Source organism: Silene latifolia, chromosome 3 (assembly GCF_048544455.1).
Source record: "Silene latifolia isolate original U9 population chromosome 3, ASM4854445v1, whole genome shotgun sequence".
In the NCBI taxonomy this organism is placed as follows: Eukaryota; Viridiplantae; Streptophyta; class Magnoliopsida; order Caryophyllales; family Caryophyllaceae; genus Silene; species Silene latifolia.
In genome coordinates, this window is record NC_133528.1 from 100,518,637 (window position 1) to 100,546,056 (window position 27,420).

Sequence of the window (27,420 nt, forward strand, 5' to 3'; positions counted from 1 at the left end):
TTGGCCAATATTTATTATACATTAAATCTATAATGTATGAATGTTAGTTGTGAAAAAGTTCACAAAATTTTAGATACCCAATTATTTTAAAGTGGTTTAAAATAATGTTAGATTAATTCATATTACAAGTTAATGTGTATTAAGATTGGAATTATTGTGAGTAATTGAGGAATTGTCACATAATTTTGATTATTTTAAAATAGGTGGTTTGGATAAATTACTCTACACAATTAAGGAATTATGTCTTGAATGATTAATTTATAGTTGATGCATTTTATTTAGTTGTATGAATTGTTGAATGGTTTATTTACGTATTTTTGCAATCGGTTGTAATTTTGTATTACCTAGTGTGGCCTTAGTTGATTATGTTTTCGTAATGATGGAAACATAGTCTTGATGTAATTTGAGATCTCGAATCTCTTTTGGTTTTTCTTTAGTATTATGTTTTTGAAATTAGAATGTAAATAGGTTTATTTTTGTAATTTTTATTGTAATTTTGTGAAGACTAAAGATGGAGATTGGATTGCTCACTCCCGCTACATGGACCAAGATGGAACATCAAGACAAGCTTCTCGGGTCCTAGGAAGGATTCCAAAGTTGTATTTATGTTCATTTTGGTAGATATGTCACACTAGGACTTTATTTTTGTTTTACGTTTTTCCATTCTCGTTGCTTTTCTTCGCATGATAATTAGTGCATCATTTTCCGCCTAACCAAACCACCTACTTATATGCATGAAAATTGACTCATATAGTTTGGATGTTAGTTATCATGGACATAAAGATGTCACACAATTTTAAGCCATCATCTTAGTTTATTCATTCTCGCATGCTAGATATTAGTTCACTTAAAATGAATTAAAATAAAGTTGATGGGATCTTCCTCCAAAACTAAAATTGAGACTAGTCTTTATAGGCCAAGCAACTATGAATCCCTTCTTCGTCGGTAGGCATATAGGACCTTACTCTCCATGTGACCCCTTCTACGTTGGGTAAGTAGTTTGTGTTGACTTATTTTACCTCAACATTATAATCCGAAGAGTTTCTCGTGATTATGATGGACTATGGATAGAATTTACAGAAATTTATCAACCAAGAATTCTAAAAGTAGAATTAGCCAAGTGGTTGGCTTATCAATTTACAGATAATTGAGTCTTGGGATCATTTATATAATTCTTGAGGGAGGTCAATTGTATAAATGCTTGAGTCTTCGCATTATAACAGTTTTGCATTAGACTTAAATCATAACGATGAGTATGCTTATTATGTTTTTCTTCTTCTTTTCGCAGTGTAGAATTCGTTTTATATTGATAATACTGCTTACAACAAATGGCTGGAAATAATGATATCCCTATGCCAAGTGCCACACTTGCACGCGAGTCCTGGCTCAAAACTTTCATGGACCACATGAATCAGTCCACACGACTGAAGAATGATGGGTCCAACTTTGCGGACTGGGAGGCATCATTACGGAATGCTGCCATTGCTGACGGTAAGCTCAAGTACTTGATTGAGCCAATACCGCCAAACCCAGGCCCCAATGCTAGAGCTAACGAGTCACTTGCTTATAGTGACTTCGTCATGGAAGCGGGTGCGATAAAGAACGTACTCATTTTTGCAATGGAAACCAATTTGCAAAGACGCTTCATTGCCCAAGGTGCAAACAAGATTTTTACCACGCTCACTAATGAGTTCTCAAAAGTACCGAGAATCGTTACTTATGAGCATACCTATCGCTTCTTTGATGCGAAACTCCAGAAGGGCCAACCGGTTAGCCCACACATTCTTAACATGATTGAGAATGTCGAGAAACTGGAGGCACTTGATTGCAAAATCAGTGAGAGCATAGTCATTGACTGTATGCTTCATTCACTTCATGATGGGTTTGCCCTTTTCAGGGCAAATTACTACATGAATGACATGAAGAAAAGTCCTTATGAGCTACACTCACTTCTCGTACAGGCCGAGAAGGATATAAAATTGAGTGGGAGCATGAAGCAAGATGTTCTCATGATTTCCATCAAGAATAAGGGTAAGGGCAAAGCTCACGGTGACCTAACTGTAGGAAAGCCAAAGTTTAAGAAGTCAGGAAACGGTAAGAGTGGGCCTGGTGAGACTAGTGGTTCACAAGGCAAGGAAAAGAGCAAGGGCGGTAACGTTGAGTGCCACCATTGTCACAAGAGTGGGCATTGGAGGAGGAACTGTCCCGTGTACCGTGAGGACATAAAAACAGGCCGCGTCACTCCTGTTGGTATGTCATCTTATATTCATATGATTGAGATTAACCATGCAAGTTTCGGAACTTGGGTACTTGATACTGGTTGTGGTTCTCATCTGTGTAATCATTTGCAGGGCCTAAAAAACATCACACCCCTCGCAAAGGGTGATGTGGACGTGCGAGTCGGGAATGGAGCAAGAGTTGCTGCAGTCTCAATGGGAACATACGTAATCCAGCTCCCGAGTGGTTTTGAGTTATATTTATATAACTGTTACTATGTACCCAGTTTATCTACGAATATTATTTCTGTTTCCGTACTTGATAAAGACGGTTTTTCATTTTCAATAAAGGACAATAGCTGTATTTTCTCTTTTAATGAAATGTTTTATGGCAAAGCAGTTTCCATGAATGGAATTTATATCTTAGATCAAACCACAGATATATTACATGTGAATAATAAGAAATTAAAGGTTGGTGACAAAGATCAAACTTATCTATGGCATTGTCGAATGGGACACATAAATGAAAAACGTGTAAAGAAACTCATTGAGAATGGGACTATCCCCACATTTGATTTCTCATCATTTGGCACGTGTGAATCATGTCTTATCGGCAAAATGACTCGAATTTCCTTCAAAGGTGTTGGAATGCGCGCTAATGACCTATTATGACTCATACATACTGATGTATGCGGACCTATGTCAATCACCGCAAGAGATGGCTATAGATATTTTATCACTTTCACGGATGATTTGAGTAGATACGGATATGTCTACTTAATGAAGCATAAAAGTGAGTCTTCAGAAAAATTCAAGGAATACCAGAATAAGGTTGAGAACCAACTGGGAAGAAAGGTTAAAGCACTCCGTTCAGATCGGGGTGGCGAATATCTTTCAAATGAGTTTGATCAACACCTTAAAGACTGTGGAATAGTTTTACGATTAACTCCACCTGGAACACCACAATTAAATGGTGTGTCCGAACGGAGAAATCGAACACTACTTGATATGGTTTGATCCATGATGAGTCACACAGTAGTACCTGATTCATTATGGGGCTTTGCTCTTTTGTCAGCTGCTCTTATACTTAACCGAAGTCCGTCTAAAGCTGTTAATCGTTTGTTTGGACACGCATTTTTATAGTGTCCAAATCCTTGGCACTTAAAACATCATACTTTGGATAGACTCGTTTCTTTGGGAGCGAGTGTTTTTGTGGTGGAATTAGGGGTAGAAACTGATTTGGGATTGGGTTCGACAACACGACTGCCCGGACTTCCCTTCGATCCTCCCTCGTTCCTCCAACTCCGACTACTCTCACCATAGGTCGGCGTGAGTTTAGCTTTCCCTTGAGCTTCAACTTTTAGGCACAAGTTACATAAGGCATCGAAATTAGCGTAGGATTGTAATTCAAGCGAATTGGTTATATTACGATTTAATCCACGAAGCAATCGAGACATCTTTAACTCTTCGCTCTCCTCCAATTCTCCCATCAAAGCTAGATTCTCAAACTCATTGATGTATTCCAAGACACTGAGTCTCCCTTGGGTAAGTTCGGCGATCTTACGATAAGTTGTAAGCCTATAAGTTGTTGGAACATATCTCTTGCGTAATTTGCTTTTAAGAGATTCCTAAGACGATATTTTGTCCTTTCCAGCCCGAGCACGCTTTGCTTTCAAGCCTTCGTACCACAACGAAGTTCCTTGACTAAGTTTTAAAATAGCGTACTTGCAACATTTCTCGTCATCAAGATTTTTGAAATCAAACATGCGTTCGATTTTCCGTTCCTATTTGAGGTAGTCCGCGGGATCCGTCCCTCCCACGAATTCGGGTAATTCACTCAACTTGAATTCCTCCACATCCCGTTCAATCCGACATGGTTGCCAACGTGGGTTAAACTCCGAAATGTTATGCAATGCATCTCGAAGGCTTTGAAGAAAGTTAGGATCTTCGAAATTCATTTTTTTAAATAAGAAATCAAGACCTTGGGATCGGCTCGATTAGTGGAAATCAAGAGTCGAAACTCTGATACCACAAATGATACGTATCGCGAGCGGAAGTCTTAATTGAGCTACAAATAAACGAAGGACCCGAATGCACTAGGTGCAACCCGATCAATTCGTGTTACTTGAAGCAAAGTATAATGTAAATAAAAGAGATATTTGCTCGATCTAGACCTATAGGTTGACCAATGGTAATTGACTCACAAGACCTATTGAGAATAACCGGGCTTTAATCGAAAACGCGTCGAATAAAACAAAGGTTTTTTTCGCAACAACGATTTTTATCACACAATGTGAAATTTTATTAAAACTTGGATGATTACAAATGAGGAATTTCGGTCCTTATATAGGCCGAAATCCTTGGACTCCAAGCTTAAAATTAAATGCTATACATAATTTCCAAGGTTACTAATTATTATCCTTGACTAAGAAGAAAACCATGCTAGACTTTTAGAAAAAACATGCTAGACTTTGTAGAAAAACATGCATCAACATAAAACATAGAATGCTGAAAACTAGGTGGTTCATTGAACCATTTCCATGGCTCCTTCACGGTTTGGAGGGAGTTTCTTTGCGGATTTTGGGTCCTTGAGTCGCGATCATGCAAACCTCTTGTCTATTGTTAGCACCCAACCACGTTTGATGTGCTAATATTGACGTGTTTAGATTCGATCCATTCTTGATGCCCATAGGATCTCCCAATTCGAGTACCACTTCATCTAAGGCGTCGATATCCGTATCAGGCTCATATAGAGATGTATTGGATCCAATTATACCATATTATAATGTGGTAATCTCCTATGTACTAAGAGAATAAGGATTCTCAAAAAGTTTTCCCTCCAAATGCTCTAACGTAAATATAGAAACAAGTTAGATTTTCTTTAATTAAACTAATCTTTCATTTAAAAAATAATCTTTCATCATTACACTTTAAAATATAATCTTTTAACTAAAATAAATTAAATTGGTTTAAAACTATCTCCTATCTACTAAGAGAATAAGGATTCTCAAAAATTTTCCCTCCAAATGCTCTAACGTAAATATAGAAACAAGTTAGATTTTATTTAATTAAACTAATCTTTCATTTAAAAAATAATCTTTCATCATTACACTTTAAAATATAATCTTTTAACTAAAATAAATTAAATTGGTTTAAAACTATAAACTATACATAGGCCCTGTTTGGTAAACAACAGATTAATATTAGTACAAGCAGATTTACAAAGCAGATTTGACAGGCATAATGAATTATTAGTTGGTTTGATTAACAGATTTATTTAGCAGAACTGTTTTAGAGGTGTTTGGTAATTGACAGTTTTAGATTAGCAGATTGTTTAGATCCTTAGTAAAATGACAAATAAGGATATGAATAAATTATTTATTAAATATATAAAAGGAAGGTTAGTAATTTTTAAGAGGGTAAGGAAGATAATTTTTTTTCTTTCTTATCCGCTAACCCGATATGCTGGTAGAAGCAGCATATTGCAAAATAGCATATTGGACCCCAATATGTCATTTCAATATGCCATTAACCAAACGGTCTAAATAGCATATTCGTAAGTCAAACATGCTAAACCTTTTCAATATGTTGAAATTTGGCCAATATGTCAATTACCAAACAGAGCATATACCATAAACTGTTATTATTAATTTTGTGATGAAAACAGAATTTATTAAAATAATTTGAGAAAATTTATCAAATGAAATCTGTATATTACAAATTTTTTTGAATATACACGTTTCTTCAAATTACTCAATTCTCTTGATTAACTTTTATATTAACAATGAGTGAAACATGAAAAATTAAGTAACTATTAAACTAAAATCTATAAGTAATATTGTAAAAAGTAAAAAGTCTGTATATACCGCACATTTATTGCGCAGGATTTAAACTAGTTCTAATTAATTTAACTCATTAATTATTGCTTCACCCACTATTTTTGGCAGTTACAATATAATTGAAAGACTTCCTAATATGCTCCTCAATCATATTTTCATTTACTAAAAAAATTGTAGAATATTTTCCTAATAACTTTCACCTCCTTCTATACTGACATCTAATTTGCCCTACCATTTGATCGATCAAGCATCTCCCATCGTATTTACACACATTAACCAGATTTATATTTCATTTGTAATGGAAATAGATCAAAGGTTTGTTTATTATTTTGTCTACTTTGTATTATTTTTAATGGAAATCAACCATTTCATGCATCATTACGTAAAAATTCTATAAATCATTTAACTTCCGATGCAGTAGATGAGATCCACAAAGAAACGACGATGATCATGGAAGAACATGACGAATCGCTAGAAATAGAAGGTATTATTAACTAGGACGAATTTATTTTTTATTAATAAAAACTTTGTTAACAAAATAATGTGTTTTCCTTGTAATTTGTAGCACTGACGGTGATGAAAAATACTGAAGATGATCATTCGATACCATCTGAGGAAGATGATATCACAATAACAGAGGATGATGGTACAGAATTTATTTCGATATACTTTGCATCAATTTCGTACCTATTTTTTCTTTTTACGTACCTACAGGATAGACAAATAAATATTTGCATCAATTTCGTACCTTTTTTTTCATGTTACGTACCTACAGTAAACAAATAATCAATTGCATCAATTTCGTACCTTTTCTTTTTTTCTCCACAATTACTTGCGTACCGTTATTCCCTTGTTACGTACCATTGTTCCCTTGTTGCGGTCCTTTTAACTTGGGTACTTTTTATCGTGATATAGGAGTGATTGCAGATGGAATAGACGTACACAGGTAGGTGTACGTAAAATCTTTGAACATTCATCTACTATCCAGAGCACCAATAATGACAATCATGATGCACCTCAACGAGTATTAGACCCCGTACGATAAAAAACAATAGGCTGAAGTGCTAGGTTGAAGCGTCCTACTAAAAGTAAGAAAACGGTTGGAAGGGAGTTCGTTCAACTGCAGCTTATAGTGTAGTACCATATACTCCGCCTCCACGTTTAGTTTAGATTTGTTTGAATTTCTTAGACTACCTTTCACTTTGTTTTTTTTGTCACAGTGTTCTACTTTGGTTGTAACAACTTAGTGATTGCAATTTAAATTTAATATCCAATAAACCGCTGATTCATTAAATCAAGAATCTACCTATATACCACATAAGATAATACACGTGCATACTTTTGATCATTGTACAAAACATACAAGCGGTGGTACGTAATTCATGTAAATTAGGCACGAAACGGTGGTACATAGTGCACGTAAATTACGATCCGATTATTCAAACAAAACGAGGTACTAACCCTGATCTATTGTGGTACATTCTTAAGTAACGTGAGTACCACGATTATATTAAAGTTAGAAAAGTATAATACATTAGCGACACTGTTAAACCAATTACTAAAGTTATACGTCTTTCATAAATAAGGTACTACACCAGTTATATGGATATGCTACTAATAGGTACGCTTCCAAAATTACAAAGCAACTAGAACACAAACACAATAATTACCCAACTAGCTATAATATAGCTAAACTTAACTTGCATAACATTTCAAATATGATATCTTTACAAAGTGCGCAACAAAATAAAACAAAATAAACCAACAAAACATCGTCCTGAAAGGTGTTCAATAATACTTCCCCCGTTACAGTGTTCAACCTAGTTGTATTTGATGATGGTCGTTCCATGTCCGTTAGTGTTCACAACTTGAACATTACTAGAGCTTCTCTTTCCCCGAGCACCCCATTTGCTGCAAAGTTCATTTTTAGTATCTGATATCTTAGTTGTTTCCACCTCCTGATTCTTCGTATTTGAGCATTCCCCATTTTCTGTCATTATAACACAAATTAAAAGTATTAATGTATGTTGCACACAACTCTTGGTATATGTACAAACGATAAAATCACATGTATCAAACTGAAAAATAAAGTTACTATATCTGAACTTTAAAAAGAGTATACAAAATGTTCACATGAAGCATACAAAACAACAAAGTTAAGGTACTAAACAACAAGGTAACAACTTCGTAATATTTAGGCACAAGTACAGAATGTGTAAGACAAGGTACAAGTTGCTAAGAAGTGTTACAAAACAACAAAGTTAAGGTACTAAAAAACAAAAAACAACAACATTAAGGTACTAAACAACAAGGATACAACTTTGTAATATTTAGGTACAGGTATAGAATGTGTAAGACTTGGTACAAGATACAAATATGGGATACAAAACAATAGTGTTACAAAACAACAATATCAAGGTACTAAACAAAAAAGATACAACTTGACCATAATTAGGTACAGGGACAGAATGTTTAAGACAAGGTACAACACGCAAAGAAGTGTTACAAAACAACAAAGTTAAGGTACTAAACAACAAGGATACAACTTCACTATATTTAGGTACAGGTACAAAATTTATAAAAACGGATACCAAATGTACATTAAAGATACAAAACAGGCAAAATAAGGTACTAGTACTAAAATGACACAACTAAGATATATTGAAGTACAAGTACAAAATTTAAAAAAAACACGGCTACAAGATGTCAATAAGGAATACAAAACAACAAAATTAAGGTAATAGAACTAGAATGATACACCTAAGATACATTTAGGTGCAAGTACTTAATTTAAAAAAAAAACGGATACAAGATGTCAAACATTGATACTAAATCAAAAAAGTTAAGGTACTTTACAAGAACAATACAACATAGCTATATTACGGTGCAAGTGCGGAGTTTCAACAAACGGGTAAAAGATGCAAATACGGTACAAAACACCAAAAAACCCAGTCATCAACAATTTATACATAAATTAAAAAACATGCAAATACGATATTGGATATGATTATTCACAATCAATATAATTCGTTTGTTGTAAATCCTAATATACAACATCAATAAGATACTTGATTTTCAATAAAATCACACATTCAATCTAAAATACTAATAAGATTACTAAAAATCAAATAGATCAATATAAATCGTTACCGAGTACGAATTTCACTCTTTTCCTTGGTGGTGCCTTAACCAGGCTCTCCCTCGTCATCTTCTTCCTCATTGAGAAGTGTAGGGTTTAAATTTTTGGAGAAAAGATGGTGATTTTTTCTTACGTTCAAAAATTGAATTAATAATGGTTTATAGAAAGTTCAATTATTGAGAAATTGATGGTTGGAGATTTTGTGGGGATTTGATTATAAATAATATTCTTTCCATTTTCCTCTTTATTAATGAATATTAATTAATTGCTTATTTTTTTCTATTTTCACTACCAATATCCGTTTTCAAGAGAAGTGGGATGGTCCACATGTTTAATGGTTGGTCTCTCACTATTATATTGAGAGACGGTCTCTCATGAGACCTACTGTTTCGGATTTAGGGCATTAAATATGGTCTATCGACCTTTGGTTAATTAAAGATGGGTGTTGAGTTTAGAAAAGAGATAGACTTCTTTGATACTCCTACACCAATCGCCTAAGGAGCCTAACATTGACTTGGTAGTATTATGTGAAGTTAGAGGTATGAAGAAAGTCATTTTACATGTTTTAACCTCTTATAATTAGGCTTTATTTAGTTGTATATACTTTTTATGATACTTGCGTTTTTGGACCTTCTTGGTTATATTTTTCATGGATAGCTAGCACTGATTTTGGCGATTATGGGGGTTTGAGTAGCTCATCGTTAGTTCAGTGTTAGTGGTGCTCCATTTAGCATTGGTGTGAGCATCGAGGTAAAAGTTTGTTTTAGAGGAGGGGGGGGGGGGGGTTAGGGGGTGATATCCATGTGAACTCAGAGTTTGAAAGAATTGTTGCAGGTCGAAAATGCATAATGACAAGTAACTCGAAGGTAAGTCAAGTTTAGTATCGAACTGGAGGTCAACTATAAGAAGGGGATGTCGGAGGTGTTCGGCCAACCGACTGACCGGTCTGGAGGATGGCAGGGGGGTGGTCTACTTGAAATAAAGAATAAAGTTGGGTCGAGCTCAACGACGGTCGGCGGTAGGCCACCAGTTGACCGGCCAACCGACTATGTATGGTCAAGTCGTGACAGGTGGAGCTTGTCCTGTCTTGTTAAAAATCCAACTTCATAAACATAATGTTTTTTTTATGTTTGATTCAAAGTCGGTATTTTCATTCCATCTATGATTTGATTTTACCTTATTTGCTATTAATTCCTATGGAAATTTCATTTGTAATGGGCTCTTTTTCGTCAAAAATTGTGACAGGCTCAAATGTGACCATTTTAATGAGAAGATGTGACCATTATTTAATAGGTAACATTTTATGAGTGATTACTTTTTATCTTAAAAGTTGTCACATTTTGGACCGTCACAATTTGTGAACGTCACAAGAAAGACCAACTGTAATTCCTATTTTGATTGTAATAATAACCTAAAAAAAGAGTGAGAAAGAAGTGAGGGAGAAGTAAAGTTGAAAATATTATATGAAAAAGTTTTTTTTGTTAAGCACAACCTTTAAAAAAAAGTGTTTTCAAACATTACCTATAAAAAAAGTTTGTCAAACACAATTTTTAATATAAATTTTTGGGTTATTTGATATGAATAATCCAAATTATCGTCGTCCTGCTCAAAGTATTCCAAACTATTCATTATTCCAAAATAATCTAATTTAGGAGTTGTTTGGTGATCAAGGAATTTAATTTTCCTAAGAACTTCAATTTCATAGGAACTAGTTTAAAAGCCCGTACTTTGTACGGGTTAATGACCTTGATTATTTTAAAACTAAGTTATAGAACATTATCGAATAGGTGTTTCGAAGTTAAAATCCGGGTGCCACATAATTCTAAAAAAAATGAAATATCCTAATCCCTTATGGTCTCTTGATACATACTTGATTCTAAGCATTAAGTAGCCTATAAAGCTTTGTTATCTCGAATTCTAGCAAGATTTATTAAGTACTAATCATCATAAGTGTAAGGGAATCGGGGCGCTTTTATAGCCCTTATGATTAATATAAAGACAGGTGTGAAATTAATGAATAGTTTACATTTGTTGTATTTTGTGAGTGTAAATAAAGTAAATGTTAACTATTAACTGGGACAGAGGGAGTATATATTTTGTTTGAACCATATACCTACCCTTCAAATATGGACAATTTACTTACAAATGTCATGCTTTTAAATTAGTCATTTCAATTTTTTTTGTTCAATTACTAAGACCGTCTTAATAATAATAATAATAATAATAATAATAATAATAATAATAATAATAATAATAATAATAATAATAATAATAATAATAATAATAATAATAATAATAATAATAATTACTCTTCTAATTACTGATACACATAGTTCATTTTTATGTTCTTTCTTTCACAAAGCACATGTAATGTATACTCCTATGATCATCTTATTGCTATCATTCCACCGTAAAGGCGTAAAAGATAAACTCATCTATGTTTTTTGACACTATAAGCAAACATACAATTGAGTGACAGCAAAATTATAATTTGTTAAATTTTAATTTTAACCGTTATTAATAGAAACTCTCAAGAGCTCTCTTTCACAATAGTTAAGTGACTCAAAAGATTTTGGGTTGATTCCCAAGTTTTAAGGATGACTTCTATTTATAATCATAAGATCACCCTATACCTTATGCTAATCTTTTAATGTAGGACAATTTAACTATTTATACGTAGTATATTCGCAACACCTCCATTATTTTTCAATGTGGGACAAATAACATACTAATAATACACCATCTTTTTCACACCTAGCTCGACATCCAACCCGAATCCCGAAATACGGACAATTGTTACTCATTATATCTAATAGTAGTTATATTTAAAAATATGAGCAAATACTATATGTTAATAATCGTACGTTCAACATCCAATTCGATTCATAATGAACAAATACTAACAAACTAATCTTATCTAGAGTCTAAAGTTTTTTGCACGTATATAGCTAGGTAACATTTGTGCAATTTTATCTTATTGATAACAAACTAATCTTATTTAAAATCCAAAGTTTTTCTTACGTATAAAATTAACATTTTTTTTCTTATACATATCAAGTATTTTTAAGGGTTGGACTCTCTAGATGAAAAAAAATGTTAAAATCTGAAAAATTAATATTATGTAACGTTACTTTTAAAGTCTCTTATATAATAAGTATACTACTGATATATGTTCGTTATTTAAAAATTTAGCTTAAAAAATAAAAAATAAATAACATATTGCTAAAATACTAAATTTGAGTTGAAAAGGAGATGATATAACTATATATAATTATATAACTGTGAAACTACCAAAATCAAAAGTATAATACAAATAAATTTCACTATTGTGGAGGTAATAATACAAACTCTTATAAGAGCTATCTAAGACAATACTTAAGAGATTCAAAAGATTTTGGGTTGATATTTAAGCTCCAAGGATGACTCATATTTATAATCATAGGATCACCCCACATTATGTTAAATCTTTCGATATGGGACAATTCTACTATTTATAATAAAATATGATCAGCACACCTTATATTAATCTTTAGATGTTGGATAATTCTACTATTTATAATAGGATGACCCCACCTTTTCTACTATTTATAAGTAGTATGTTCACCACATCTACATTATTTTTTAGTGTGTGACATATAACATACTAAGAAGTACATCATCTTTTTCGCACCTAGTTCGACATCCAACTCGATTTGATAACGATTTGTTCTTTGGAGGCAGGCCTCCTACTCCCCCTTAATTGATATATGAACTCTGTTTGTAAATCTTTTAATTTAAATACCTATTTAAACAAAAAAAGATTGAAGACGGATAATTCCGTCTCAAATAAAAATTCGTGATAATAAAATACAAATAAATTTGGTATTAAGACTACATAAGCCGTTATGGCCTACGGGTCTTTCAGGAAAATGTTTTTATAGCATTTTATTATGAGTGTATTGACAGTTTCTAGAGCTAAGATGGTAGCTGATGTTGGAATATGTGTCCTCCGACAATAATGTGATCACAACTGTCGATCACGATGATCACATGTTTAAGTCTCATTTTAAGAATACATGTGGGAAGTAATATTTTACTGTCAACTGGTCCACACATATCGGTAATGATTGACTGACTAGAGTTTGACATTCTTTTGTAGATGCGGACGGTGGTGATCAGTTGATCCCCTTAGGTCATACCTAAAGGGTAACACTCTTAATTGATTATTTAATTGATCGTATGACAATACGAGTTAATTAGATTACTTAAAATTGACGGACGATTTTGGAAGTAATATTTACGTATCTCATTGTAATTTGATTAAATAAGATACGGTCTAAGTAATCGAATTGTTTTATTACTTAGATGAAATTATTGTTTACGGAAACAATTAAAACTGAATGAATAATTTATTATAAATACAAGATGTTGTGATTTATAATTGGTAAACCGTTTTGGTACAAGTAATTGTGAATTACTAAGTCAATTTTGTACATGACGTATTTTTATTAATACGTTGATTTTTAATATGTTAAAAATGCATGACAATTTTACATGACTTGTGACATGTGACAAATTGATAAATTGACAAAGATAAAATGGAACCCATTTTATCTAATATAGACCGAAATATGGGAGGGAGTATAATGTTTAATTTGTGTTAAATTATTAAGTGGAGAGCATAATGATTATAACTAGCTTATAGCCATGCAAGTCTAGTTTTTCTTGAGAAGAAGACTTGCCCATACATTGGCTCACTCCTCCTCTCCTCTCCTCTCTCCCCACCGGTTTTCCAAGAGCAATATAGAGAGTTTTTCTCTATCATTATTCATACACACTTTACATAATATTTCTAGTGTAAGAAATACAAAACTCTCTAAGAAAACTAGATAAATAAATACTTCAAAATTCTTCTTCTCTTGGCCGAAAATCCAAGAGGACAAAACAATAATTTTGGGTCAATTTTTTAGTTAAAGTAATATTGTTCTAGTATTAATAATATTAATTTTTAAGAGGTTATCTTGGGTATAATTCCTTGGGAGGGATTCTAAGCTTGAATCCTTTGTTCATCCAATATTAGGAAGCTCAAGAACAAGTGAGTAGGAGAACTCATTTGTGGTCATATATCCGAAATCTCAATGTAATGATGACGATTTCTTCTCTATATTTATTTATGTTTGCATGCATAAGATCTAAATTAATTTTATGACTAAATTAAATTGAAACATATATGAATATGTTGAGTATAATGAGATATAGATTTCTAACAAGCGGTATCATGAGCCTTAGGTTGTTTGCATGCAAATCGGTTATTGTTTTTCCGAGTTATACGATTAACAAACAAAACTTATAAATTTGTGTTTATTATGATATATCACGAAATTTATTATGCATGTTAAATTTTCTGGTCCTAAAATGTAATTAGGATATTTTGGTTAATTTATGGATTTTTATTGTTCATTTTATATTATAATGGCATTAAAATGTGATTTTATGATAAAAATGTCATTTTTGGACTAAAACTAGCTAAACTTCGGTTTTTCTAGTGATTTTTGGATATATTTTCACATATATTATCTTTTGATGACCTGTAAATTTTCGTAATTTTATGAGTTCTTTTGCTCGAAATATGGATTTTTCATGATAAAATCGAATTTAAATGAAAAATAGGTTAATATGAGTTATATTTCGAATCTGGTCATAGAAATTTAGTATGTTGTCACATGCAATTTTACAAGATGTGTGTAAAATAATTGGCTATAATGAAGTCTTTATGCACGATTTATGAATTTTTGATGAAAAATCACATAAATAGTGACTTTAATTAGTATAAATTGCTAAAACATACTTCATGAGTAAGGAAAAACGTCACATATTGCATTTTATCACATATTTCAGATCTAAAATTGAAAAGTTGATAAAAATACTCCCTCCGATCCAGACAAATGTAAACATAAGCAAAAAGTGGTTATTTAAGAAAATGTGGAAATGTAAGGGGTAAAGTAGGAAATATTGATTGGGGCCACATGGGTTTAGGTGGATTAAATAAGTAGTTGGCGAGTGGATGGTAAAATTGTAAATAGGTAGTGGATGTAAGGGTAAGTTTGTCATTTTCCATGCCAAATATGGTATGTTTACATTGGTCTGGTTCGTCCATTTTAGGGAAGTATTTACATCTGTCTGGATCGGAGGGAGTAATTTTTCTCTTTTTTTTATGGTTTTAATTGATAAATCCGATAAACTGCAACATTGTTTTTCTCGATAAATTGCAAAATTTTTAACCTAAGTTTTTGAACATTATGAGTGTCATGGTATTTTTCCAGAATTTTCATGAGTTTAAAATTTCAAATTTCAAATTTATTTGAAATTTTTATGATTTATTTGAAGTTTATGGCATTATATTGTAATTTTGTCTTTTATGAACAATATTAAGAAATATAAGTTAATTATTGTCAATATGTTAGTGGAGACTAATTTTGAGTCCTAAGATGGTTAGGGTAATTAACTAGTACATAAATATGATTTTATGTAATTATTGTGATTTTAAAAGGTTGAATCACGCAAATCCGTAAAAACCGATTAATATACGATATTGGCTCCTTAAAGGCGATTTAGCATAAAATTGGGCATGTTCATACATATTATAATGCTGCATTTTATTTATGTTTGTCATAATTTTATTTTATGTAATTTTTTGAATTATGTAATTTTACTTAGTATGGCCTTAGTTTTTAATTGATATTACCCGAAATGTATGGGAATATCGATTCGGTTGTAATTTATTGTGATCTCGTATCACCGTTTTGTAATTTAATAGATTTATTTTATTTTAATTATAAATGTATAATAAGAAATTATGTAATTTGTTATGTAATTTATTTATTCCGGAGATCCTTGAAGACGGTGCCACTCGAGAAGACGATCCATTAAAGACGATGTTGCCTCGAATTGCGTGCCAAGACCGAAATTCAAGGGACCAAAGGAGTTGGTTTCCGAATTTGTAATAGTTAAATTAGATTTACTATTTTAGGAAGGCCATACTAGGATTTTTATTATGCTTTGCATTTTATTTATATGTTGCATGCATCGCTAAATCGCCATAACTAAAACATGCATTATCATTTTAATCGAGTTTAACGACCGTGTCAATTACAATTATCGTAGTTCACCGCTTTAGTTCGCTTAAAACGTGATAGATAATAAATTGACATGACCTCTCGCTAAAAATAAACAATTGAGACTTAGCCTTACCAAAAAGTAGAAACCATGAAAACCTATTTCGTGAGGGAGTGCACTCGGCCACACAAGGGTACAAACCTTGTTACGTAGGGGAAGTGGGTGATAAATGTCTATCCACTGAATTTATGTTAATAAAGGATATTTCGGCACACCGTGCCCTAAGTTAATATAAATTTGGATAATGGACCCATTTATTCGAAATTTGGGTTGAACTCAACGAAAGTATTCACGACGATTTCTGTATGTGTTTCGGGCTAGAGATAAATATTAATGTAATTTTATCGACCAAGAGTTCTAAAAGTAGAATCGATTAAAAGGTTAATCCACCAAGTTATGTTAATAAAGGGTATTTCGGCACACCGTGCCCTAAGTTGATATGAATTTGGGTCTTGGAATCATTTATCAAGTTGGGTAGAGGTCACTAGATAAATGCAATAAAACTTGTTTATATTAAATTTACAAGTATTATTATTGTAAAAACGACAAATGTTTTTATTCCTTCTATTTTGTTTTGTAGAACACTTTTATTTCTCATAACAAATGGCCGCTCTAAACACCAACGCCACACCTCTCACTAATGCTTCATGGCTCCGATCCTTCATGGATCGTTGTAAACTTGAAAAGAATGGGTCAAATTTCTCCGATTGGGATGCCCAACTCAAATTAGCCGCCCAAGGTGACGACAAGCTTCGTTACCTCACCGAGGCCTCTCCACACGAACCTCTAGGTCGAGTGCCGCCACTAGGGAAGCATATTAGGCTTACCACAAGGAGTCCGCCGCAATGAAAAATGTGTTGATTTTTGCGATGGAGGCGGATCTCCAAAGGAGAGCCTTTAAAATGGGCACCGCTAATGAAATCTATTCCAAGCTTGTGACAATGTTTTCACAAACTCCGAGGATCGTCCAATATGAGGCGGCCACGGCATTCTTTGATCTCGCCTTTAAGGAGGGCCAAAAGGTTAGCCCTCACGTGCTCAAATTGATGGAGCTAGTCGAGACTTTGAAGATTCAAAAAGTTGAAATCCCCAAAGAGCTCATTGTAGATAGGATTCTACACTCCTTATCCAAAGTCAAAGCATATGTTCAATTCCGGGTGAATTTTAACATGGAAGACAAGGACGTGTCTCTTGAAGACTTGCACAAGTTACTTGTGCAAGCCGAAAGAGACATGGGGTTAAATGTTAACCCACCTAAGGATGTGCTTAACATAAGCACCAAGAGCAAGGGGAAGTTCAAGAAGAATGGGAAGAAGGGTAAGAAGCAAGCTCCCACTTTCACCAAGGCTAAGACTTTTGAAGCTAGCACTTCCAAGACCAAAAAGGGTCCTCTTGACAAATGCCATTATTGTAATGGTGTTGGACATTGGAAGAGGAATTGTTCCAAGTATCTTGGTGACATCAAAGCTGGAAAGATCACTCCAGTAGGTAAATGACTATCCTTTCTTTTATGTTTCTAATTCAACTATGGTATTGTGATACAAAGTTGTGATAATGTATCCCCGTTTTAATGTAAATAGAGCCTCCACCAAGCAAGGACAAGGGAAAAGAAAAGCAAGCTTGAGAAATCATGAAGGAGCTAGGAGTAGCTACCGATAAAGCTTGGCTTTCATTATTGTCTTTATTTTAATGTTATGGATTTTTAGAACTATTTTGATTTCCGTGTTCAACATGGAAATGGTTGATCCTTTCTAAACAATTGTTGTATTTTGGATTATGGTGGCTTGGTTTGCAACCCAAGTCACCCGTTTTATCGTATTTTCTTTGTTCTAATAATTCGTCATTATATGCTTGCACATAGAAACATATGATCATCCACTTAAAGTGATCTAATAGACAACTATAATGATGGGATTCATTATATGTCTACAAGCTTAAGGCTTGTGTATGATCAATTATAAAGTGATGTTGAGTTGATGAACTCTCTTAAAGGAATGTCAATCACCAAGTACACTTATCAAATCTAAAACAATTAGTCAACCTATGAGATAGTCCTCCTTATACTTCAAAAATCATTATTTGTGTCTCATAAGCTATCTTTGAACCTATAGTGTATTTATTCTAAAGATAGAGTGGGAGAAAAATGAAGACACAAAGAACACAAAGCAAATTTGTATACTTGAGTAAATGAGATCTACGCAAGAATGAATGATTTGTATACCTATATAGATAGTGTACACGAATAGATGAGATCTATGGTCTCACATAGATGAGATCTACATGACAAAAGAGACCAAGTAAAGTAATCAAAAGAATATGTTCTCAAGATTACTACACGAGGAGACCAAAAGAAAGTTTTGGAAGAAGAATGACTAATGTAAAGTCTTATCAAGAGATTTGGCTAGTATATGAACAACCTTTGACCAATAGTTTCCATATTGATATTTACTTAAGAGCCTAAATGAAACAAAGTTGCATCCTCGAAAGTAAATGTGATTTATGACTAAAAGTTGCAAAGAAAGATATGCCGATATCTACAAAAGCTAAATTAATTGTTAACCACGCTAGTGTCATTACTTAACCTCATTAAACCTCCTTCCGAAAAGGGTATTTTGAGAAGGACGTGTATTAGATGTAATTCACATTTTAATAATGACATTGCTACGCATCATTATAAAATGAATGAGTTAGAGATTAAAAATCTCTTTCCATAAGTTTAAGATTGAAACCTTTTTCAAAATAGGTATTTTGAAAAGATATGTTGGGAACATTTGGTTTTATCTTAATAACTTGGCAAAGCAAAATATATTTCAATTCTTGAAATGTTTGGATTGAGTAGTCAATTACGAAACATGTGGAATTAAGTGGGAGTTGGAAATTATCATGTGAAGACATGGAATTTAGTGGGAGCAATCATCTTGTAAAAATTTATAACTCATTACTCATTGAGAATGACGAGCTAATACTATCTTTCACAAAGATATGTTTGAGTTTTCAATTCTGGATGAAAATGGACTATGATGAATCCAATCACATCATGGGATGTTGGATAGGTATTGAGATATACACATCGAATCAACGAGAAACATAGGTTATTCATGTCAATGAAAATGGAATTGCCATAAGCAGTCATGGTCATTCATTGAACCTAAGAATGGTTGATCACATGATTATAAATTACTAATGTTTCCGCCATTAGAATAATCATGCACATGTCCAATAATGAATCATATGCATAAGAGCATGATGAATCATTGGCAAGCCATAGAAGAATTGTCATGAATTCTCGAGGAGAACTAATGAGCAATTCCAGTGTTGGACAGAACACTTTGTTATGTGATAAGAGTTTGCACATATTGAAGTTCGAACACACGTAAGGATTTATGAAAATCCTAAGCTATTCAAGCTAAAAGGAGAAATAAGAAGTTTGGAAAGATACTTAGTTAAAGTAAGAAGTTACTCAAAACTAATATTTTCTAATATACTAGGACTTATGAGAAGTGCTAGGCTAATCATCTTGACAATTGTTGCAAGACCCTAAAAAACGTATACCTAGTGCATTGTGAATTGGTAGAACACTTGACCAGTGCAAGTTATATCATCCACCACAAATTCGTTGGTTATGTGATAAACAACAAGAAAGTTCTTTCAAGATAAAGAACCCAAACCAAGGTTGGGAACCTATATGTGTACTTGGTAAGGTTCGTGCTATGAGAGATAACATGAATATAAAGGAAAATGTAATACAAGAAGTATGAACACATGGACACATGGTATGTTAAACTTCTATTGCAATCGACTAGTGTTTACACACTTACGATATACATCACAAGGTTGTAATATGGTATTGACTACCCAAATGTGATGTCGACATTCGTCGTTTGAGTTATTATTAACTCACCTTATACTATTTTACATCCAAACGGGTTGTAGAGACAATTGAACCCCGTTAAAGTGAACACGGATTAGCATTGTATTCGCCCATAGTTACTTACATGAGGTGACGTCTCGAAGTGACTAGAGTGTGATGCGATTGATGACAAGTTCAAGTGCCATGGAGTCATGTGTGATGACTAGTCGATCACATAGGCAGACTGTTAGGAACACTTTGTCGGGCCTTATGACCGCTTATAGAGTTCTGGCAAATTTATATAGCCTGGTTGTGGCGAGAGCTACTATAGTATTCTAATGAGTCGATTCTTTTGACTAAAGACTGTTCGCCTAAGATGGCACAGTTTCAGATTAACTTTGATTTGTGTTACTACTGTAGGAAATCATATTTTAAATATCACATATTTTGGTTTAAAGTTTTAGTCATAAAAACTTAAAGATCTTATGCATGCAAATTTAATAAAAGAGATGAAAAATCGATTTCTCACCATCTTATTTTCGGCTATTTGGGCACCAACAAGATCTCCTACTTGTTAGTTCTTGAGCTATAATGAATATAAGGATGATCCTCCAAAAATCCCAAGTAGAGATTCTCCTCTTGATAGCACCCAAGATTATCCCTTATCCCACTAAATAATATGTGCTAGATATTTGTTTAGTAGTTTACCTTAAAATTGATTACTAATACTCATATATTACGCTAATAATATTAGTAATTTGATTGAACAATTTTGATTGAATCTTCTCATATTTTAGATGAAGATTAAAGAGTAGAGAGAATAATGCATAAACTTTTGCATGTGATATATTAGAATGAAAAATAAGAGAACTAATTCTCTTCATATGATGGAGGGTTCACGGTTGAAGTATCAAAAATAGGGCATCTACTTTTCTCTTTTTGTCTTCACAAGAAATAGATGTGTAAGAGTAGGTGTAAGGCTAGTTGTAGGTAGGCATCATCATGCCATTTTATCAAATAAAATAAAACAACCAAAACCCACTAATACTCCCTCCATATTTTGGTCCATCCTCCATAAAATGGACTACCATTTTATTTTGTCAATTTGTCACTTGTCACACAATATGTCACATGTAGTATGATACATGTTATTAATTAATTTAATGCATATTTATCACATAAATATCATTTTATAAATTAATTAAATTACATAAAACAAATTGACTAGTGATACTTGATCACATAAATAAAATTGGTCATTTAATTATAATTCGCAACATTTTGTAATTATAATTAACCATTCATTCTTATCTCTATTGTTTCTCAAACAATAAACAATTTTAGTAACACAACATTTCAATTACTAAAATGAATTTTATTTAATCCCATTACAATAAGATATCAATATTCTCTCTCACAAATAAATTGTTCAATTTTAAGGAATTGATCAACTTGTATCGTCATACAATTAATCAACTTTACAGATAAAGGCATCATCCTTTAGGTGTGACCTTAAGGGATCAACTGACCACCACCGTCCCACTACAGTAACGTCAAACTCTAGTAAGCCAATCGTTCATGATTAATGTTGATCAGTTGACTATAAAATGAATCATCCCTTACGTATTCTTAAAATGAGATTTAAACATGTGATCAATATGATCGACAATTGTGATCGCATTATTGTCGGAGGACACATATTCCAACAATCTCCCACTTGTCCTCGACAAGTGTGCGTCACCAATTCTCTTGTTCTATTACTATCTCCCACTCAATGCAAGGTGTCTTTCGGGTTGTACTTGCAAGTGATCATATCGAGAGTGGTTTCCTCGATCTGGAGAATAACTGATTGACCGGAATTTATCTACCATAGATACCTTCCGAGCGTGGCCACGCATTTACAGTTCATTACTCCTCGAGTGGCCCTGAGATATTGTTTTAACCCTGACAGGGGGGTGGACAATTCCTATCGCACTTATTCCCTTCGACTAGCCATAGCCATCATAACCCAAAATATGCCCATTTGACCCCATTTACGAAGGTCGTAGTAACACAAATCAAAGTTAATCTGAAACTGTGCCACCTTAGGCGAACAGTCTTTAGTCAAAAGAATCGACTCATTTGAATACTATAGTAGCTCTCGCCACGACCAGGATTTATAAATTTGCCAGAACTCTATAAGCGGTCACTGCCCGACAAAGTGTTCCTAACAGTCTGCCTATGTGATCGACTAGTCATCTCACATGACTGTATGGCACTGAACTTGCCATCAATCGCATCACACTCTAGTCACTTCGAGACGTCACCTCATACAAGTGACTATGGGCGAATACTATGTTAATCCGGGTTCACTTTAACGGGGTTCAATATCGTCATACAACCCGTTTGGATGTAACAAAGTATAATAAAAGAGTTTTAAAGTAAAACTCGAACGACAAATGCGATTATCACATATGAATAGTCAATTCTTGATTATTACTTCATATTCTATAATCTAATTTGATCTTGTATGTAGTTATTAATCTCAATCCAATTGAAATGACATGACTCATCATGTTAAGCCTATGAAAAGGCTTTGGTTAGTAGGTTTTATCAACTTCTTGTACCTAACTCAACCTTACTACATATTAGTTTTCCTTTGTAATGTATACATTTGCATTATAAAACTTTCTGAGTACGTGTCTAGATCCAATCTAGACATAGGCTCTCTAGCCTTAGAATAGCTCCACACTGTTTTCACAGTGTGCGGGACTCATCCCTCTTGCACATCTCATGATTGCAAGTGTACTCAATTTCCGTTGTAAGCATTTCTCATTGTTCTTTATTGCCTAGAACAATTCTAGCAAATCCATTTCTTAAATAACATAGCCACAATGGTTCGTTAACCATCCTAATGTGTTTTGATTTTGGTTTTGTCGGAAACCATGCGCAATCTCAATTGTCAATTGTCATTTGTGTAATACCCTTACACAAAATTGCATCAAAAACACTTTGTATTACATCCTTAATGCTTCTGCAAGCACTTAAGAGTAATCTCTACGGCTTACTTGGTAACTATTACTTAAATTCGATTTGAAACAATTCATCATACCCAAAGTATATGAAGTGTCATACATCATTTCCTATTTAATTGATTCGGCAGCGGAAACAAATGGAATCAATCACATATGTTCAACTCGATTGAACTAATCATGAATCTTATCAACATAAGACTTCTTATTTGATGCTAATATCATGTGGATTTATCTCCATAAAACCGGATATTCAAGATGTATTATTATACTCCAAAAGTCTTAAATCATTCCCAATGATCAATATGTCATCCACAAATTAGACTAATTAAAATTACCGTAACTCCCACTAAACTCCATGTATAAACACAACTTCTCGACTTATCGAGAAACGTTTTATAATATGATCAAAACATTGATTCCAACTCACTGATGTCCTACTTAAGAACCTCTCTTAAGTTTCACATTATCTTAGGATTGCAAGGATCTACAAAACTCAAGACATGTATTGAATACATTCCTTCTATTGAAGAAGTGGGTTTTAGATTCACTCGCTATATATATCTCATAATGAAACACAATTCCTAAGAAGATCCAAATAGACTTAAGTATTTCAACTAGTGCAAAACCCTTTGCTACCAATCAAGCTTTGAAATCTCTCTTTATTAGTGCAAAACCCTTTGTCACTAATCAAGCTTTTTATTTCGGATTTTCATGACTCTAAACCTTGTATTGAGTTGTGACTTAAACATTCTCATTTAAGTCATATGTTCATTACTTTATAGAAGTAACATGAGTCAATTAATTGCTTTGTAAGTTGTAAGCTTTTTACTTTCTAAAAGTAACACTAATTTTTACTTTCTAAAAGTAACACTAATTCATCATCTTCAACAAGTGATGAGTCTAACCTCCTAGGTTTTGAAGAAACAACGTCTTACACAAAACGTCTCATGTAGCCAAGAAAGACCAGTTTCTTGCGACATAACATTCTTTGTGGCTCTGCTCTTTAAATAATTTCTCCCACTCTGTCTTCTAGAAATAAACTTGTATTCTAGAAAGACAGATTCATGAGCCGCAAACTCGTTGTACTCGTGATTATAATAAGGAAAAATGAGCATTTGTTTCTTTTGAAAACTTACGAACATGGTACCTTACCATTTCATATCTCATATGATTCATTTTAGATTTAGTGGAAAATAATTTAGACAAAATGATAAAATCCCCAAAAGGATCAAGTAACTCAAAGTAACTTGATTGAAGTCCAAACCATATCGAATAGCGTTTGATTTCTTTATCCAACCACACATTATCCCATAATGCGTGCTAAGAGAGATTAAATTGTGATACTATATCACATTTCCTTTGGCTTATATCAAGGTCTTTACTTTGATAATCCCATCACGACTAAATCGTGGTTCTTTGAACTTTTTGAACTTCTTCAAAGATTTCTCTATTTACCTTATTAAGTGAACACATTAGTGTCAACTTAAATCGTTGGTAAGAAAATGATCAACCTATTTTGGATCAATGATTTACAACCTCGATCTCCTTTTCAACCAAAAGGCACGAGACATCTTGTTTTGAATACAAGATACGCATATACCATAAGATCTAATGGTTTCAAGAGTACTTGATAACTCTTTGCGTTCATCATTCCAGAATCTAAGGTTGAATCTTGGGTTACCAATTTGAGTCTTGCATCATCTTCATGATATATCATTCTAGTTTGATTTAGAATATAATCACCTTGATAATGGGCTAGCCATACATCAAATCATGGTGTAAAGGGTCACAAAAGTGAAACCTCTTTTGTATCTTAACAAGTTTACATTCTTATTTAGAGTTTATGCACTTAATAGTCACAATTAAGTACAACTCTAAACCCAAAAACTAGATTGAGTACACAATGACTCTATCTCTCAACATCATTGTTGCTAGTCGTCATATTCTAATCATCTTATTTATCGAATACAATGATGAAAACCTCCACTGGTTTCTAATATTGACGAAGTAGTACTAGCAAAATTTATGTTAATCAAATAAACATTTAAAGAAGAAGGTCCCATTAGATGTCCCACAACTAACTTGTTGATTCTTCAATAATTTGGGGTAGTTTCCTTTCTAGCGTCCAACAATTAAGACAATGGAAACTTTATCGGTCGGGATTGATAGGTTTAGTATCGTTATTCTCAATAACTTTACTTTTAACATTACCTTGTATCAATTCCATTCTAATTTTACTTCTTTAAAACCTTATACTTTCCTTAACAGTTTAAGAGAATGCTCCCACTCATTTCAATGAGTCTTTACTTAGAGAAGCAAAATTGAATTTCATGAAGACTACTCTTCAATTCATTTGTTTAGTCTTAAAATTTTCATTGAAGTGGTTGCGGTATTTTGGTCAATTTTTTTTTTTTGAGAAAAGATCATTATCATTAATAAAAAGTCATACGACATCTACAACATATGCCAAGCTCAATCGGATACAAATCGATTACAACCATAGAAAATAAATTCTTGTTCAAAGAATGAAACACTGCAACAGAGTCTCTATCATCGATTCGCCGCAAAAGGCTTTCATCCATAAGAGGGTCTCCGAATCTTCCTTGACGAGTATCCATTTCTTCTGACGTGATTGATTGTAGCCATGAATCGGACAAAATATGTAAAACCATATAACGATCTATAACAACGCTGATCTTCGCGACTTATTAGAAAAGCGCAAACGAACGAGGAAAACGAAAGCTCTCAAACTGAGAGAAGGACACCACCGATAGACGGGGACGGAGCCCTCAGAAAGAGAGACGAAACAAAAACGGAAGCGGAAATTAAACAAAAACATAAAGGAAAATAGATTGCAAACTATTGATTGAAAAATAAAGCAATTTTGGGGCTTACCATCGATTGATGATCGATGGGAGCCCCGTATAATTGATGGAGGCTAGGGTTTTTAGAAAGAGTTTTTTTTTTAGAGAGAAGTTCCTGAACTTAATTTTGATAAACTGAAATGAACTGTATTTTGGTCAATTTTGATTTCAAACAAATCTAGTTACCAAAATGATGTATTGTTTCAAAGTACTTAACTCAATTAAGCATATGAGAAACAATTCATTGTAAGTAGATATGTTAGTCAAGAATCAAAAACCCTTTTGATCACGAATAACTTTTATCTATACTCTTCACAAGAGATCCTTACAATGTATAATACGAGGTTTTTAGAAGAAAAATTCAAATTTTGTCTTTAGTTACGATGTTTTAATGGAGATTTGAATCAAAAACCGAAATGATATCGTATATGAATTGTGGTAAAGAAATAGAACAATATGATAACGGAATAGTGGAAAAAACTTAACATTTATCGTTTTATTAATACTTGTAAATAACAAGTAAAGCATTTACATAGTGACCTCTACCCAACTATGATAAATGATTCCAAGATCCAAATTGATATTAACTTGGGGCACGGTGTGCCGAAATACCCTTTATCAACATAACTCGGTGGATTAACTCTTTAATCGATTCTACTTTTAGAACTCTTGGTCGATAAAATTACATTAATATTTATCTTTAGCCCGAAACACATCCAGAAATCGTCGTGAATACTTTCGTTGAGTTCAACCCAAATTTCGAATAAATGTGTCCATGATCCAAATTCATATTAACTTAGGGCACGGTGTGCCGAAATACCCTTTATTAACATAAATTCGGTGGATAGACATTTATCACCCACTTCCCCTACGTAACAAGGTTTGTACCCCGGTGTGGCCGAGTGCACTCCCTCACGAAATAGGTTTTCATGGTTTCTACTTTTTGGTAAGGCTAAGTCTCAATTGTTTATTTTAGCGAGAGGTCATGTCAATTTATTATCTATCACGTTTTAAGTGAACTAAAGCGGTGAACTACGATAATTGTAATTGACACGGTTGATAAACTCGATATAATAAAATGCATGTTTAGTTATGGCGATTTAGCGATTCATGCAACATATAAATAAAATGCAAAGCATAAATAAAATCCTAGTATGGCCTTCCTAAAATAGTAAATCTCATAAACTATTACAAATTCGGAAACCAACTCCTTTGGTCCCTTGAACTTCGGTCTTGGCACGAATTTCAAGGCAACATTTTCTTTGATGGATCGCCTTCTCGAATGGCACCGTCTTCATGGAACTCCGGAATAAATAAATTACATAATTAATTACATAATTTCC